Raw genomic sequence first — 16,028 nt, forward strand, 5'->3', positions numbered from 1 at the left:
TGTCTTCACTATAAGGAAGTTTGATGAGCTCATCTATATTTAATTTAGCAGATTTGCTGTGTATCAAGTGGTTAGTGTAAGCCTTGTACACCAGCTAGGATACTTTCTGATAACTACATGGCCCAGTCTAATGTTCAGGGGATGTATATAAGAGAGATCATACCTCTCCACCTTTCAATGCTGTTAAAAGGGTCCAGTGGCAATGAAATATTGGTACACCACTACCTTTCAACTCATAGTGCAATTACCCCCTTGTCCCTCTCGCCTGTCACCCTTGCATGTTGAGGCCCACTGTGCCTCCCCCGCAATATTTTCCCAGCATAAAAGACCCCCCCCCCCCTCTTTCCTGTAATTCTTCATCATCTCATTCTGAGGGTGGGTGCCCTACAGTGCAACAAGATAGTGGTGTTCTTCCCCCACCAGCGAGACTCAATGTGGGCAGGGCCCGGGCCGGTCTTCAGACTGACAAGCAGCTACCGCGGCAGGAGCAGAGATCCCATGAGTGGCTCAATATGCACCTGCGCTCTGGGGCACTTCCTGATTGTGGAGGGCAGCGTCTCTGCTACACAGCAGCACTATGAGGAACTTCCTCTTTGGAACGAGCGATGGCTCTCCAAGCAAGGGATTTTGCTGTACAGCTGGGGACAGCTATGCTCTTCCATACTGGTAGGGTGGAATGGCAGATAAGTGGGGGGCACTCCTATTGGGCTCTAGCTATGCGGTGGCCTTTTAGGGTTAGCCTGCTGTGCTTTCATTTTTCTCCATTGGTGGCCTGTATCGGTCTTCGTTATTGGGCTATGATAATTTGCAGGTCTTATATAAGGTCTGCTTTTTCACTTTTTGGTGTCTGCAAATGGAGGGAGAAAAGGTGAAATAAGCGAAGGAGTTCTTCTCCCTCTGAGGGTGAGGCGGGAGAGGTGTCTGAGCAGCAGACCAGTCGCTCTCCTGACACGGAGGAAAGATTGACGGCTGGGCAAGTTCATTCTATGATTGACTAGGAATGGCAAAGGCTTTAGCTGCCAAGCCTTCTCATCCCAGGAAGAAGAGGTCTGTGGTTCTATCCTCCGATACAGTGACTCTGTGCCAGAGAGCTCCAGTTCCTCTGGTGGGATGTTTATTTCCAGAGAATAATTGGGGGCCATATTATTAGACATACCGAACAATTTAGGTCCCTGCTGAAGAGCGTGCTTGTGGTCTCTTACTTCAATTTTCCAAAAAGGCTCCTGTGGCTGTTCTTTCCATCCAAAAACCAAGGAGACCATTTTTAGGGGTTGGAAAGAGCTGGATCAATAGCAGATTAATACGCTTCTGCTAAAATGTCATTAGTTGGAGGAGGCAGAAGTTGTACCAGGCCATTAAAGTGGACTCTATTTTAGCTCACTTGCTGATCAGGTCTTACTTGAACCCTGAGGAGTGTTCACCATCGGGCACTATAGACAAGAAGGTGGGTGTACACCTCCCAATGCTGCTTTAATTTTACAGTTTTTGGTGAAAGATTTTGACTATCTGGTAGAAATGATGCAAGAAGGAGTGGATGTATCAGATTTTGGTACAGATCAGTCTTCTGATATCCCTGGTGTGGGCTGGCGGGCAGAACAAGGTGAAGTTGAAGGTGCTCAAGCTGGATGGGCCGGGGTCTTCTGGACTTGTGACTGTACTACTTTACGGTAGCACTACAGTACGCTGCGCAGTGCTTCTCAGAGGGCTCGAATGAAGAGGAGGACTTACTAGTGGAGTGGGGCGAGGTGGAGGATCTTCCGGGGTGTCGGTTGAAAGGTTCAGGGGTCCCAGACAACTGCCAGTTTATACTCCACCTTGTTACAGAGGTATGGAACAGGTGGTCACTCTGGTGTTTTGCAGGGCTCATATGCTAGAATGTTGCCCCTTAGATGGTTACCCTTTTTTCTACAGACATAAGCAGTGATGAATCTCACGCAATGGTACGCTAGGGAAGGGTGCTCTACAGCTGGAAAACTTTACCTGAACGGCAAATTTTTCACATTGGATGAGGTCAGGGAATGCTATCAGCTACGACCCGGTGGATTCCTATAGTAGTATGTCAATATATCACGCACGGCCCGCGAGATATGGGCTACTTTCCTGGCAGAGCCGGAGGACTCGCAAGCACTACAGTTTTGCCTGACCCAGCCACTACCAGAGGGATGATCTCACTCATTTACAAGTCCCTGAATGCGGACCCTAGGGTGGACATTATGTAGGATTAGTGACAGATGGTCAACAGACCTGCCGCTGCCCCTTATGGATGGTCAGTGGAGATGTGCATGTGCACAAGTCCGCGAGGGGGCCAGCAACATCCGCTTCAAACTCACGCATTTCCACTACTTGCAACGTACCCATCTGACACCTCAGCAACTGCATAGATTCACTGTGGTGAGCTCCCCTGCGTGCCATCAGTGCGGAATGGAGACACAATTAACAACAACAATAAACGTCTTCATGCGACTTGGGGCTGCGCAAGGCTGTGGATTTATTGGGACGGGATATTATGCGAACTATAGGAGGTCACCAGAGTCTAGATCAAGCCCTCAGTTAAACTGCATGCTGGGCGTGTTGGCAACCCCAAAAACAGACACAAAAGCAACATAGATTTGCACTGCTTGGACTGGTGCTGGCCAAGCATCGCATTGCAGTACATTGGACGTGTCACAGCCCCCACCGTCAGATGGCGGGCAGACTTGCGCAAGTGGGGTGTGGCAGAGGAGAGATGGCTAAAATTGTTTTTTTACAGATGAGCATGCAGAGAGGGACCTGCAGGTACAGGGTGGTATATTGGAAGGTCTGTTGGCTGAGGCGTTGCAACAAGCTGCACCCTCTGGTCATTCGCAGGTCATGGAGTCAGCTGTGTCCCTAGGGTCTTCAATCGCAGATTCCCCTATCCTTTAACCCCTTCCCTGCTCATGACGAGCTCAGCTCGTCTTGCAGTACACTGCTCATGTGCTCATGACGAGCTGAGCTCGTCATGAACAATGGATTTCATGGATCTGCAGCACAGGAGGGGAAAAGTCAAAGCAGCCAAGGTGTTAATTGTGTGCAGCCGAGTTTGTGTGGGCGGTTGAAAGTGGAGGAGTGAGAGAGCACGTATAATCATATACACATCCGCAGGGACTGATCGGGAATGAGTCTCTCTCTCTGCAGTTACTACAACAGCTGTATGTCAGGTTAGAAGGTTTTGGTGGGTTGGGCTCCAAATCTCCTAGGTCATCTAAATCCTGCCTCCCGGGCCCGCCCCACATGTGGGGATGACTTGCCAACATAGAGACTCTGTGTCCTCGATTCCACTGATCTCTCCTTACATACGAACACCCGGGCAAGAAGAACACTGGCTGGTCTTTTGCTGCCACTGCTGTTAATGGTGACTGCATAGGGTTATGAAGCAGTGTCTTTTGTGACGATCTTCTATGTGAAATTCTGTAGTATTTTATACTGAGCGATTACTGAATAAAAACATGTTACAAGAAGAAAAAAGATTTTAGTACAGATGGAACAGCAGTCAAATATATTACCAGATGTTTCCGCTGATACCATCAAAGCTCCAACTGTTGCTTCTATTTTAGTGGTGATGGCTCGTCAACATCTATGGCTCCGTGATTGGACGGCTGACCTTTCGGAGAAAACTGCCCTGATGAAGCTTTCATTTGAGGGCAAGAAGCTCTTCGGTGACCAGTTGGATGACAGGATGAGAAAGCTTTTTAAAAACAAGAAATATTCCTGGTCATATAAGTCCTCTTCTGGGAGGACCTACAAATCCTTCTCTAGGAAATCTGAAGATAATCTTAAAAGAGTATAAGTTGTACTTTCCAAAATGTCGCAATTACTAGCCCAGTAAACCAGCGAGGTCTCAGGATGGGTCCAATAATGCGGGACCCTCAACATAGTGATCCGGACTATTCCGAATCTCCGGCCTTGTATGTGGTGGGAGGAAGGCTCAAAGGCTTTTTTCCTCAGTGGAAAGCATCCATCACAGATCACAGGGTTCGGAGCATCATTCAGAACAGATACTTCAGTTCAACTCTGCCTCCAGACTCGGGATGAATCTCTACTACTGTCCCCAGAAATCCGGTCAAGAGGAAAGCCTTGTGGGACAGGAGAACGGTGTGGCTGTTGAAGGCAGCAATTTATCTTGTTCTCCCGGAAAAGCAGAGCCAAGGGGGGTGTATTCCATTCTGTTTCAGGTGTAAAAGGCCTTCAGAAGGTCTCATAAGTCCTCAATTTGAAAAGACTCAACCAATGGCTCAGTATTGTGTATTTTGTGCAGGGCGGTTTGCAAAACTCATTCCACTTGTTCCTCTTCAGGATTTTCGGGACACCATCGATTTTCAGGACGCTAACTTGCACATGCATATTCATCACGCACATCAGAAGTTTCACCATTTCGAGGTGGGGGCTCCCACTGTCAATTTGTGCGGTTCAATTTGGGTTGAAATCTGCCTCACTGGTTTTCACAAAGGTTCTGGCTACATTGATGTTTCTGCTTCATCATCAAGGAATTTGACTCCAGTCATATCTGGACGATTGTCTGGTGTCTGCTGATTCAGCCAGTCAAGCAAAAGACTATGTAAATTGAGTAGTCCAGGTGTTGTCATCTCACAGATTTCTTATCCACACCCAGAAATTTAAAAATTGCTTCCAGTAGCGGATTATGTTTTCATCAAAGCCAGATTTTACATCGGCCTGGGTGTGGTCATGCTTCAGCCAACAGGATGCAAACATATTCAATACCATATACAGGGCATTATGATGGATCATGTGAGAGGTAAAATAGGCTCCGTTTTTACAAAGATCATAAAAAGTTATAATAAACTTAATGTTGTGTAATGTTACAAATAGCGAAATGCTTAAAGATTGTCAGGACTAGGTGTATATTTAGTCTCATAACGTGCAATGTTCATTGACAAGTTTTGTGTCATGTATATGTCTCTCCTTTTTCTGTTCTCATCCTCCTTTCGTTCTTATCTTTGAATTTTATGAGTGCAAATGGATTGTTTTCGATTTTGAAATGTATTATAGATTGTATTTTAACATATTGTGTTTTGCATAATTTTATGATCCAGCTCTCAAATGCGAGGCTTTTTAACAAATTAACTGTACATGTACTAATGTATTTTTTATAAACAATAAATGATGTACTACATTGCTGTTGTCATAGTGATTAGGTAGTGAATGTGGATAGTGGGTCTATATGAGGTCTGCTAATCATTTCTAACGATAAACTGTTGTCTTGTATAGGTACACTAGGGAAAAAGTTGAAGTACCCTATTCCCTTGGTGTCAAAGGGAGTCTCTCTCAAACCTTTAAACATTATGATGGATCCCCTTTCACTGATGTTGAACTGGGTGTGAGCTATGGGGGATTTGGCAGACACTGTTTTTGGTTTCCTGGGCTCGCTTTTATCTGAACATCCTCATTCGCTGTCTGCTTCAGTCCTGGGATCCCACCTCGCAGGATAGGTCTCTCCATTTTTCTGTGTCAAAGGTCATGAGGCAGGAAGTGGCTTGGTGGTTGCATCCATTTAATCTTCTGAAGGGGTGCCCTCATGTCCTCTCCTTTCTGTCATAATTACTACAGATGTGAGCAAGGGGGATGGGGAGCTTGGATATCTTCACATCAGGGACAGAGACTGTGGTCAGTCTTTCAAAGTGTCAGATCAGCAAACTTTAGGGACCTCTAAGCCATTTGATTATCTCTCCTGGCCTTCTCCCCATGGATTCTGCACAAGATGGTCCTGGTCACACAGACAATACAACAGCAAAGTCCTACATCAACTGGCAGGAACGGACGAGGGACTGGACCCTATCCCTCATTTCGAATTGTATTTGCTCATAGGGGGAGACTAATCACCTGTCTCTGATGGCGGTTTATATTCAGGGTCTTCTGAACTTCCGGGCGGATGTGTTGAGCAGGATGATTACCCCCCTCTCACAACTTTTGTCCCTCTCCAAGATTGTTCAGTCTGATTTGTCAATGATGGTGGTGTCCAGTGGTGGGTCGGTTTAAGTCTTCCAGCAATGCTCTGCTTCTCCAGTTTTGCTCTAGAGCGAGAGAAGCTTCAACCTGTAAGATAGATGTCCTGTCTTGAGGCCTTCCGTTTGATTTCCCTTTTCCTTTGATCCAGAAGTTTCTGCTCAGGGTGAGGATGGAAGGAGCTCAGGTAGTCCTGCTTGCTCCGGCATGGGGACACTCTTCTTGGTTTCCTCTTCTAGAGAAGATGAGGAGGGCCAGGGAGTGGGTGCTGCCCACAAGATAATCTCCTCTCATCTTCACAGTTCTTAAAGGAAGAGTCTCTGTCTCCAAGCCGTCAACTTGAGATGAACCAAAGTGGATTTATGGTCAAAGCTGTTCTGCTCCCTGTAAAGGGTTCAGAGACCTAGTTTATGTGTATGGTAACTGCTAAACTTTAACAGTGTTTGCCAAAATGAGAAAGAAAAATTTCTTTCTAGAGTCCCCTCACTCACCGGGGTTTCCCCACGGTGACATGCTTCATCATTGGGGCTTCCCAGTTCTCTACGAAAAGGGGCGTGCTGCGACTAGCGGACTACGCAGGAGCACTATTATTGACACTGACACTGTTATCTGGCCTTAAGTTAGGGCTAGATCAGTGTTCAGTGGTCGACATGTTTCAAGCTCCCCCAAGCTTTTCATCAAGACCATACAGGGTCCAGCCCTGTATTTTCCACTCCTATATTCCACGAGGTGATCCTGCCCTCGCCTGATACCATGAAGTGCAAATTAGCACCTATTCATATGCACCAATAAGATACAAAATCGTATGTATGCAATACGCATGTTTATTAGTTAACAGCGTAAAGATATTGTATTGAGACAATTTTTTTTATTTATTTAAATATAGGAATGGAAAATACAGGGCTGGACCCTGTATGGTCCTGATGAAAAGCTTGGGGGAGCTTGAAACATGTCGACCACTGAACACTGATCTAGCCCTAACTTAAGGCCAGATAACAGTGTCACCCCTTTTTAATATACCAAACTAGGAGCAGAATAAATTGTTGAGGCCCACTAGCACGGTATTTTTAATCACACACCCACTCCACCATCACCACACTTTGCACCACACATAGCCCGTCACAATAATAGTGCTCCTGCGTAGTCCGCTAGTCGCAGCACGCCCCTTTTCGTAGAGAACTGGGAAGCCCCAATGATGAAGCATGTCACCGTGGGGAAACCCCGGTGAGTGAGGGGACTCTAGAAAGACATTTTTCTTTCTCATTTTGGCAAACACTGTTAAAGTTTAGCAGTTACCATACACATAAACTAGGTCTCTGAACCCTTTACAGGGGGTTCCTTATTTTCTGATATAGACTGGAGGCCGGCCTAGTTTAGTTTATCCTCCTTCTCCCCCTCCTTTCTAGTTTCAAAGCTGTTCTGCTGCCATTTCTTTATCTATTCAGAATGCCAGGAGGCCTTGCACTATGGCTTCCTATGCTCGGCACTGGGTTTCCTTTGGGAAATGGTGTGGGAAGCAGCAGATTGTGCCCATGTCTGTGTAAAGTGGGGGGTAAAGTGGGGGTATTCACAAATAAATAGGTTTGAGGCAAATCAGTTCCTTTTTTTCCACTGTTTAGTTACATAAAGCAGGGGCCCACAGGAGTGTGTCCATGTCCAGTGCCGTTCTGTCTTTACCTGCCTAGAAGTCACTTTTGGAATACACCCGATGTGCACACAGTCACGGGCCATGAATCAAAGAACAACGTTTATCACGAGCACAACTGTGATAATCATAGCATCACAAATACAGAACACATGGAACGGTACACAACAAAGAAAGGATTATGACAGTAATGTATCACCATAACATCTTGTCCCTTTTTTGCAGTGAAAACAATTTAATAAAGATAGAAATATCTCTGGGTTCCCTTTTCCTCAACGGATTGAAAGGAGAGATGCAAGTAGTTTAATGTGGAGTAATTTAGTAAGAAGAGAATATTTCTGCGCCAGAATTTCTAAAGGCACATTACTGGCCAGGGCTGTTTGTATCCCCACCTTCATAAACCTGTCCATTTGTCCCACAAGTCCATTGAAAGAAGGGGAATAAAGAGCGACCCCAAGATGTTTGACATGATGAGATAGCAGAAAATTCTTCATTTGAGCTGACACGAAATGAGCCATGTTGTCAGTTACCAATTCTTTTGGACTGCCTTCAGTGTTGAAGACCCTATTTAAAAATGTAATAAACTAACGAGCGTTGGGCGCAAACTCAAATTCAACCCATTTTGATTAATAGTCCACTAAGACCATGAGATACTTTTTGTCGGAAGGCAAAACATCAGAAAGACCAGAAAAATCGAATCCAAGTTTGCTCCAAGCCTCATCAGGTATAGGCACCACATGCAAAGGGATGCGAGTGGTTCTCCAGTGCTTATCAGACGAAGACACAGGTTTGACATTTATTGATCAATTGTAACATATTACTATCCATTGAAGGCCACCAAAAATGCTGTTTTGATACTCTACATTTACCACCAACCCCTAAATGGCCTTCATGCGCGACCTCAATGAGTTTTGTGCGCAGAGACAGTGAAGGAATGCTAAGATCAACATGCATAAGTATCCCCTTAGTAATTGACAGGTCATTAGACATTTGTGCAAATTGTTTTCAGAGGAAATGGAAGTGATCGCTCCTTGGGTAAAAACTTTTCTTGCCAAGACTATTGTAGTCCGTAAAACGTCACCTTCTTTAAATGTATCCAACCTATCCTTATAACGTACCACTCCAAGAGACTACCATGTCATCAACATTAGCAACAACACATTCTACATCATCCTGCATCTAGCAATGTGTTTTGCAGGGGCAATATGGATAGGCAGTCCGCCCTGACATTTTGCCCTCCAACAATATACCTAAAAACAAAGTTGAATTCTTTCAAGCAAAGGCCTTGCCAGTTCCATTGCCATTTAAGAGATGTAATAACAGTTTGTGGTCAGTGAATATCTTGAATTGTGTTCCCCACAAAAATGTTTTTCATTTTTCTACAGTCCAAGAACAGGCAAGAGCCTCTCTTTCAATCGTACTATAGTGAGACTTTGCTTGTTTCAGGCTTCTGGACGCAAAACCAATGGTACGCTCAGCACCTGAAATCCATGGACACAGCACGGCACCTAGGTGGTACTGAGTAGCATCAACAGTCACAATAAATTTTTGTCCAGCAACATACGATGACAAAACAGGTGCTATAAGAATTAAATTATTCACCTCCTGAAAGCCCTCATTAGATGTGGTAATCCCCCAACAAAATGGGACACCCTTTTTAAGCAAAGAGCGTAAAGGCTGAACAACCTGAGCATATCCAGGCACAACCTGGAATAATATTCACTCATTCCCAGGATTGAGCTTAACAATATGTCCTTATCTTTAGTAGGCGGGACTTCTGAAATATCTTGAGTGAGGGAAAACGTAGTTTAATTGCCAAAGAAGTTATAGTGTAACCCAAATAGGCCAGACTGTCAGTGAACAATTTGCACTTTACATGCCCCAGAGTGATCCCAACAGTTTTAAAGATGTTTAAAACCTGTCAAAATTGTCATATGTCTGATGCTGCTTTAGGAAAAACCAAAATCAGGACATCGTTCTGATAGGCCTGCACAACATCAATTCCTTCCAGAAGTGATCCATAAATTTCTGAAAGAATTGGCAGCTGAGGCAGGACCAAACGGGATTCTAAGAAATGTATATGCCTCAAACAGGGTTACAAATGTGGTGAGACCACTTGATTCTGGGGTGAGCAGGATCTGCTCTGCAGGATCCGATGATATGCAGACCTTAAGTCGAAAAGGATGAACACTTTAGAACCTCCAATAGCAAGCAAATCCTGAATCTTAGGGAGTGGGCGACAGTCAACTATAATATTTTTATTAAACGTGCGCAAGTCAGCACATAAACACATATCAGTCACTTTTATTGCGCACTACCACAATTCTGAGGAATCTGTTGAGCTAATCACACCTTCAAGAACTAACTTGTCGAATAAATGCTTTAGATCATTCCTTATGCTCAGGAGAACTGGCCCGACTTTGTGAGATATTGGAATAGCATTCTGTTTGAGCTTTATAACAACATGTTCAAACTTGACATTCTACCAATCTTAGATTCAAAAACTCGAGGAAAACTCCCTAAAAGATTTTGTACGTCTTCTTCACCATCTCCCTAATATGTTACTAGGGCAACTTATTAATCATTTACTTGAACTGGATTCTCTGAACCAGGAACAAGTTTCAAACCCATTTGAGCAAGATCCGGTCACGCTAACAATGTTTTCCCCTTTATTGCTACACAAACATTTGTTTTAACATGTCTACCCAAATGAAACACATGCTCTACAAAATAGCCAAACATAAAAATGTTATCTCCATAAGCTTTAGGACTAAGGTTTGTTGTAGTTCCACCTTAGAGGACCAATGCTTGTGTGAAAGTTGATCAGAAATAATTGTGACAGAAGCAACAGAAATTGCCATCGTATTCAGTCATACCCCCAAGCAAAACTTGACAAAATGAACCTTTAGCTTGGAGTGGACACACCTACATCAATGGTTAGCAGCAATTTTTGAAACTCGTCCTGCAAACATTCACTGTGCACATATTCATCCTTACTTTGATCATATGCATGAACATTGTTTACTTGGACTACACTCTGCACACTGGCTGGAAATGACCAAACTTGCAACACTTGTAATTTCTTTCCAAGACCTGGACAATTCGGGTTATTACTCAGACGTGCGCGAGAACCACACCTGAAGCATACGGTACCAGACCTCTTAGGAACAACTGTTCACCCCGTTTCTAAAAGAAACCACGTTAACAGACTCCGCATCATGTACCAAACTAAATGTAGAGTAACTGGGATACTCATTATCAATACATTTAGATGAAACAATAGCCCATTCAACTCCCATTGCCATATCTATTAATTCAGCAAGATAACTCAGGATCCGCTCTTGCATTTTCTTAAGACAAGCAACTATATACATATTAATCCTGGATATATGTTTCAAGTGCTGTACCAAAATAGCAGTTAGATGCCAAGTTTCTAAGAGCCATTATGTACTCTCTTACAGTTTCATCTACTTCCTGCTTTCATTTCATAATATTAAAAACGTTCCAACATGACACTGGTTTGTTCCAACAAGTTCTAATTTAACCTTTGTACGGCCTCAGTATACACATTCTAGTTATCAGCATCACCGGAGGAAGGGTTCAAAAGGTGGTAAATCTATACTACTATTATAAAGGAAGAACTTTGAGGCTTTGAGGCGGGTAAACTCGGGAACCACAGCGCCAATCCACACACCCGATACATCGTTGGAATCAACAGGGTGTGCAGATGGACATAGGCTATATAAATTTAAAAAATACGTTATATTTAAAAAATGTACATTTAAAAAAAAAAAGTAGTCCCCTCGAAGTAGCGCCGGCGGCGACCTCGTGCTGAAGTCGTCCAGGAGCGCCAGGAGGAGCAGCGTCCAAGAACGCGAGGAGGAGCGGCGGACATGGCGCGGGGGAGGAGCACGGACGAGCAGCACACAGGCGGTGAGCAGAGCAGACCGGCGGAGCGGCGAGGAGCACTGAACTGAGGAGCGGCGGACATGGCGCGGGGGAGGAGCACTGACGAGCGGCGCACAGGCGGTGAGCCGCAGCGGAGCGGCGAGGAGCACTGAACTGAGGAGCGGCGGCTGAGGTAAGGCTCCGGGGGACAATGTCGGGGCAGGCGGGGGTCGGGGCACGCGGAGGTACAACAAAAAGGCTCCGGGGGACAATGTCGGGGCAGGCGGGGGACCCTCTGGCATAATTGTGCTCAAGCTCCCGACTCCCGCCGGCCGCTCCATACTCTGTGAACTCCTACTCTTATCCCTGCAACCTCTGCTCATCCTCGCCTCCCTGCAAACAGAGCGCCAGGGCCCCCCTTACCCAGAAAGCTCCCCAGTGCCTCAGGCGCTGCTGCTGGCCACCACTGCAACACTGGGCCTCTGGCATAATTGTGTGAGGTAAGCCTCCGGAGGACAATGTCAGGGCAGGCGGGGGTCAGGGCAGCTGGGAGACGGGGGCCTGGGCTGCTGGCCAATGTCGGGGCAGGCGAAGCCTGATTGCTCCCGGACAAGGTCGGGACGGCTGCTAGTTGTTGAATATTTGCCGAAAATCGCTGCCTAGATAACTGAAAAGTAGAGCTAATTTTCTCTTCAATTAATGTGTTTCTGCATCAGTAGCCACCACAAAGTTTTCAAATGAGCTAAACCAAATTTTCCACAGTATTCTTGGTTTCCCAGGCAAAAATGGTGCAAGTTGAACAACTTGTTGAGAATTAGCCATAATGTGTAATAAGCACAGAGTAAACCACACATTTTTATATTAATATAGCAAAAAGTTCCCAAAACAACAATAACATTATGGGAAAGCACCCACCGCAAAGTTGGCAAAGTCATGTCCGAGGAAGGTTAGACCAAATGTTTAGCACATCAAAAAGAAATGTGCTCATCTCCAATGATAGCCTGGAAATGAGAAGGCTAAAATGCCTCCTTCCAAATAGCAATGAGTGCGAAAAGGCCCAATACAAGATGGCCACCATGCATGGGGTTGTGACGATGCCAGTCATATGATGGGGCACTTGAAGTAACATGAAGAAACTGATGTCCCTTTCAAAGGACGCTTGGCCACACACCAGTGCATGAGCCAGTAATCCAGGAAACAATCCCCAAAATAAATATTACTGAAAATATTTTTTTTATTGAAGTTGCCAACACTAGAACGTTGAGCGCAGAAAGCATCAGCAGCTGAAACTCAAAATGAATCTGAAGCAGCTTCCCTTCAAGAAATGAAGCAACAGCACTCTCCAGGAGGAAACAAGGAAAAATCACAAAATCGGTGGAGGCTTGCAGGGTAAGAACAACTTGTCACCAGATGTTAAGTGAGGGTATTCACAAATAAATAGGCTGAAGGCAAATCGGTTTAATTTCTTCTGTGTTTAATTCCATAAAGCAAAAGCCCATGGGAGTGCGTCCACGTCCAGTGCCTTTCTGTCTAACTGCCTAGAAGTCACTTTTGAAACAACTGACGTGCACACAGTCCAGGGCCAAGAATCAAAGAATAGCAGGTTTATCGCAGGCACAACAGTGAGAATTAAAGCACCACAAATACAGAACACACAACATAGAAATTACTATCACAGTAATGTACCATCATCACAGTCTGCTTCTCTTCCTCAGATTCTTCAGTTTCTACAGGATGGGTTCGCTTTGGGGCTTTATCCTTCATATTGGAGGCTACAGTGAAAGAGATTAGGGCTAGTTAGGTTTATTGGGGGTAATCTGGAGGATTCCCTGGATCTGCTCCAGAAATTGTTTACGGGTTTTTCTAATATTGATCCTAAGAAGTTGCCAGCCTGTCCTTCCTGGGACTTACCTCTGATGGTACAGGCTTTGTTTTACTTCCCTTTTGAACCGGAAATTCCACTGATCTCAGGTCTCTTATGCTGATGGTATTTCTCCTCGTACCCATTACGAGGCCCTGAGATTGGGAGAACTGAGGGCACTTTCCTGTAGAGCCCCCTTTCTACAGATATTTGAAGATAGGTTAGTTTTGAGACCGGGTCCTGGGTTTGTTCCCAAAGTCAATGCGTTTTTTCATTCCCAACCGGAAGTTATTCTACCAGTTTTCTGCCCTGACTCACAATCTTGTGACGAGATTAGACTTTTTTACCTGGAGAGATTTCTCATTGTTAACTCTGGGTCTGCCAGAAAGGGTTGCAAGCCAGCCACGCAAGCCTTGAGCAGGTGGATTCATACTCAGATTGCCTTGGCTTATTCTCAGTTTTGCGTCCCATCTCCATTGGGGTTCAAGGTAGGTCAATTCGAGGATTGTTGACTTCCATGGCTGAGTGTCAGGGGGCTTCCTTGGCTAAAGTTCGTAGGGCAGCCACTTGAAAGATCGAGTCTATATTTATCAAAAACTATAGCCACTCAGGGTCCTACAGTGGTGGATCTTTTTGGGTCTAAGGTTTTGTCTGCGGGGAAGTACCATGGTTTTCTTCATGAAATTAATGGATGTTTTCTGCATTTAGTCAGTTGTCCTTGCTTTCTTTGGCTTGGATGCATCTCAACATGTAAGGAGGATAAGCAAGGACGACGAGGGGTAATGCTTCAATTATATTACTCCAAGTCCTCCGATCACCTTCCTTACACCCTCCCTCCCGGTATGCCTAGGCCTACTGGGTTCAGTGGAGCTTGTTGACAATACAGAAGGTAGGAGAGGGGGGGGGGGGGGAAGAGTTTTTATGCTGGGAAAAGGGATGTCGAATGAGGGCATCAATATGTAAAGAAGTCAAGCGAGAGAAGAAATCAGAGTGATAAAATTAACAGCAAGTAATCGAAGCATTACTGCATACAGCTTGGCGTGTTTACTTTCTTCAGTAACATATATGCAGTTAAAAGCGATGGGTTCATGCAGATAAAGTTAAGTTGGACAATACCAGCCATTCTTTAGTCAAGGTCCCCCTAAGAGAAAAGACTCGGAGGTAAAACACGTAGCTACAGGTGGAAACTGCGCCTCCACCAGGTCAAGACCACTGGCCCAGTGTCAGTTGAATGAGAGTGCACCATACACACGCTGCCTAAGACACTACTGAATAACTGTCCTCACAACCCCAGAAAACGTAATTTCGCTCTACTTTAAAGTTAAATAATTGTTCACAATCCCACCACACGGCAACATAATGGAAGTAAACAGCATGGGCTCGTTAACACACATGCGTGCTCAGCGTAGGCAATTCACCGTCCTAAATACATCAATTAAACATAACTATTAGACAAAACTGGATTTTCAAGAAACGTGTTAATGAGTATAGCACAAGGGGACATTTATAAATCAAAACTCGTACCCAAAATAAGGGCGCAAGTGTCCCTTTGCATCCGATGCTTTTTAGTGTACTGTAATAGAAGCCTGGCAGTTGCCACCGCTGCGCATCCTGTTGTCTTGGAAAGGATTAATTAAATAAGGAGCAAGAACCGCCCTCCCAGAGCTCTGTTGGGAGCAGAGCACCTCGTCCGGCGTAGCCGTCTGAACAAGGAGCTCTGTTGGGAGCAGAGCACCTCGTCCGGCGTAGCCGTCTGAACAAGTCGGTGTCTCCTTACCTCTTTCATAGTGGACCAACGAGGACACGGCAGGCCATGCTGGCTCAAATGCCTGAGCGGGAGGGCCACCCAGTCGGAGGCGCGGAGGCCGGTCCGGGCCCTGCATACACTCCGGACGGTCTTCGGAGGCGGCGCGCAGGGTGGGGCCTAATGGGGGCGGAGAGTCAGAGTCGGGAGCTGCTTCGGAGGGATGGATGGCGAACTGAATGCGAGCGTTTACGCTCGTGACGTAGAAATAGACCGTGTGGCTTTCGGCAGTTCGACGCACGACGGACCTGCCGTAAAGTTTGTGTGACACAACACAAACCGCAGTGCCCTGCTCGCCTGCGATTCTCATGGGCCACCGTTTACAAGTTTCGGTCGCTGCATACAACTCCAGTGCAGTTAAATCATTTGGCTTCGCGTGATTTTTTTAATCAATTGTCCGTGGGTCTTTAGTGGGAAATAAACTCCTCCCTTACAGAGGAACAGACAGAAGTAAGCGATCGAAGAGAATCTTCGGAACTCGTTGGCTTTTTCGTTTCTTTTAGTATTGTGTCGATATTTTGAGGTTATTTTTGCTCTTCCGGGGACTAATGCGCTTTCATATTTATTGTACACGTATAATTTGTATTTCCTTATCTTTGTATTTTGAAGGTACCACTGTTGTGATCCTTTCCGATGCACTGTGAACACTTCTGTGGTGCTACTCCAATCTCTCGCGTGGTGAAACGTTTGGTTGATTGGTACAAGTTGAGATCATCAACCACAATCTTTTCCCAGAACTGTTTATAGTTTTAAGCTGACTTCACAGCTAGGTTTACCACAGTTTTTTGGGGGAAATGTTGAGAATTTGTATCATAGCTGCCAAGGCTTCAGATTGCTTATTGTGTTAA

At 45.3% G+C, this 16,028-nt stretch overlaps 1 protein-coding gene across 2 annotated transcripts in view; it reads right to left on the reverse strand.

The window, feature by feature from the left end:
* ARL13B (ARF like GTPase 13B) overlaps nt 1–15,343 on the reverse strand; it is an 836,406-nt gene extending 821,063 nt beyond the window's left edge. Inside the window, exon 1 of one of the 2 annotated variants that reach the window (XM_086934423.1) lies at nt 15,154–15,343. The gene's annotated coding sequence lies outside the window, so the exon portion shown is untranslated. The remainder of the gene's footprint in view (nt 1–15,153) is intronic. The other variant, XM_086934422.1, reaches the window with a different exon arrangement.
* Between the last annotated feature and the right edge of the window lie 685 nt (nt 15,344–16,028).

Source organism: Lissotriton vulgaris, chromosome 8 (assembly GCF_964263255.1).
Source record: "Lissotriton vulgaris chromosome 8, aLisVul1.2, whole genome shotgun sequence".
In the NCBI taxonomy this organism is placed as follows: Eukaryota; Metazoa; Chordata; class Amphibia; order Caudata; family Salamandridae; genus Lissotriton; species Lissotriton vulgaris.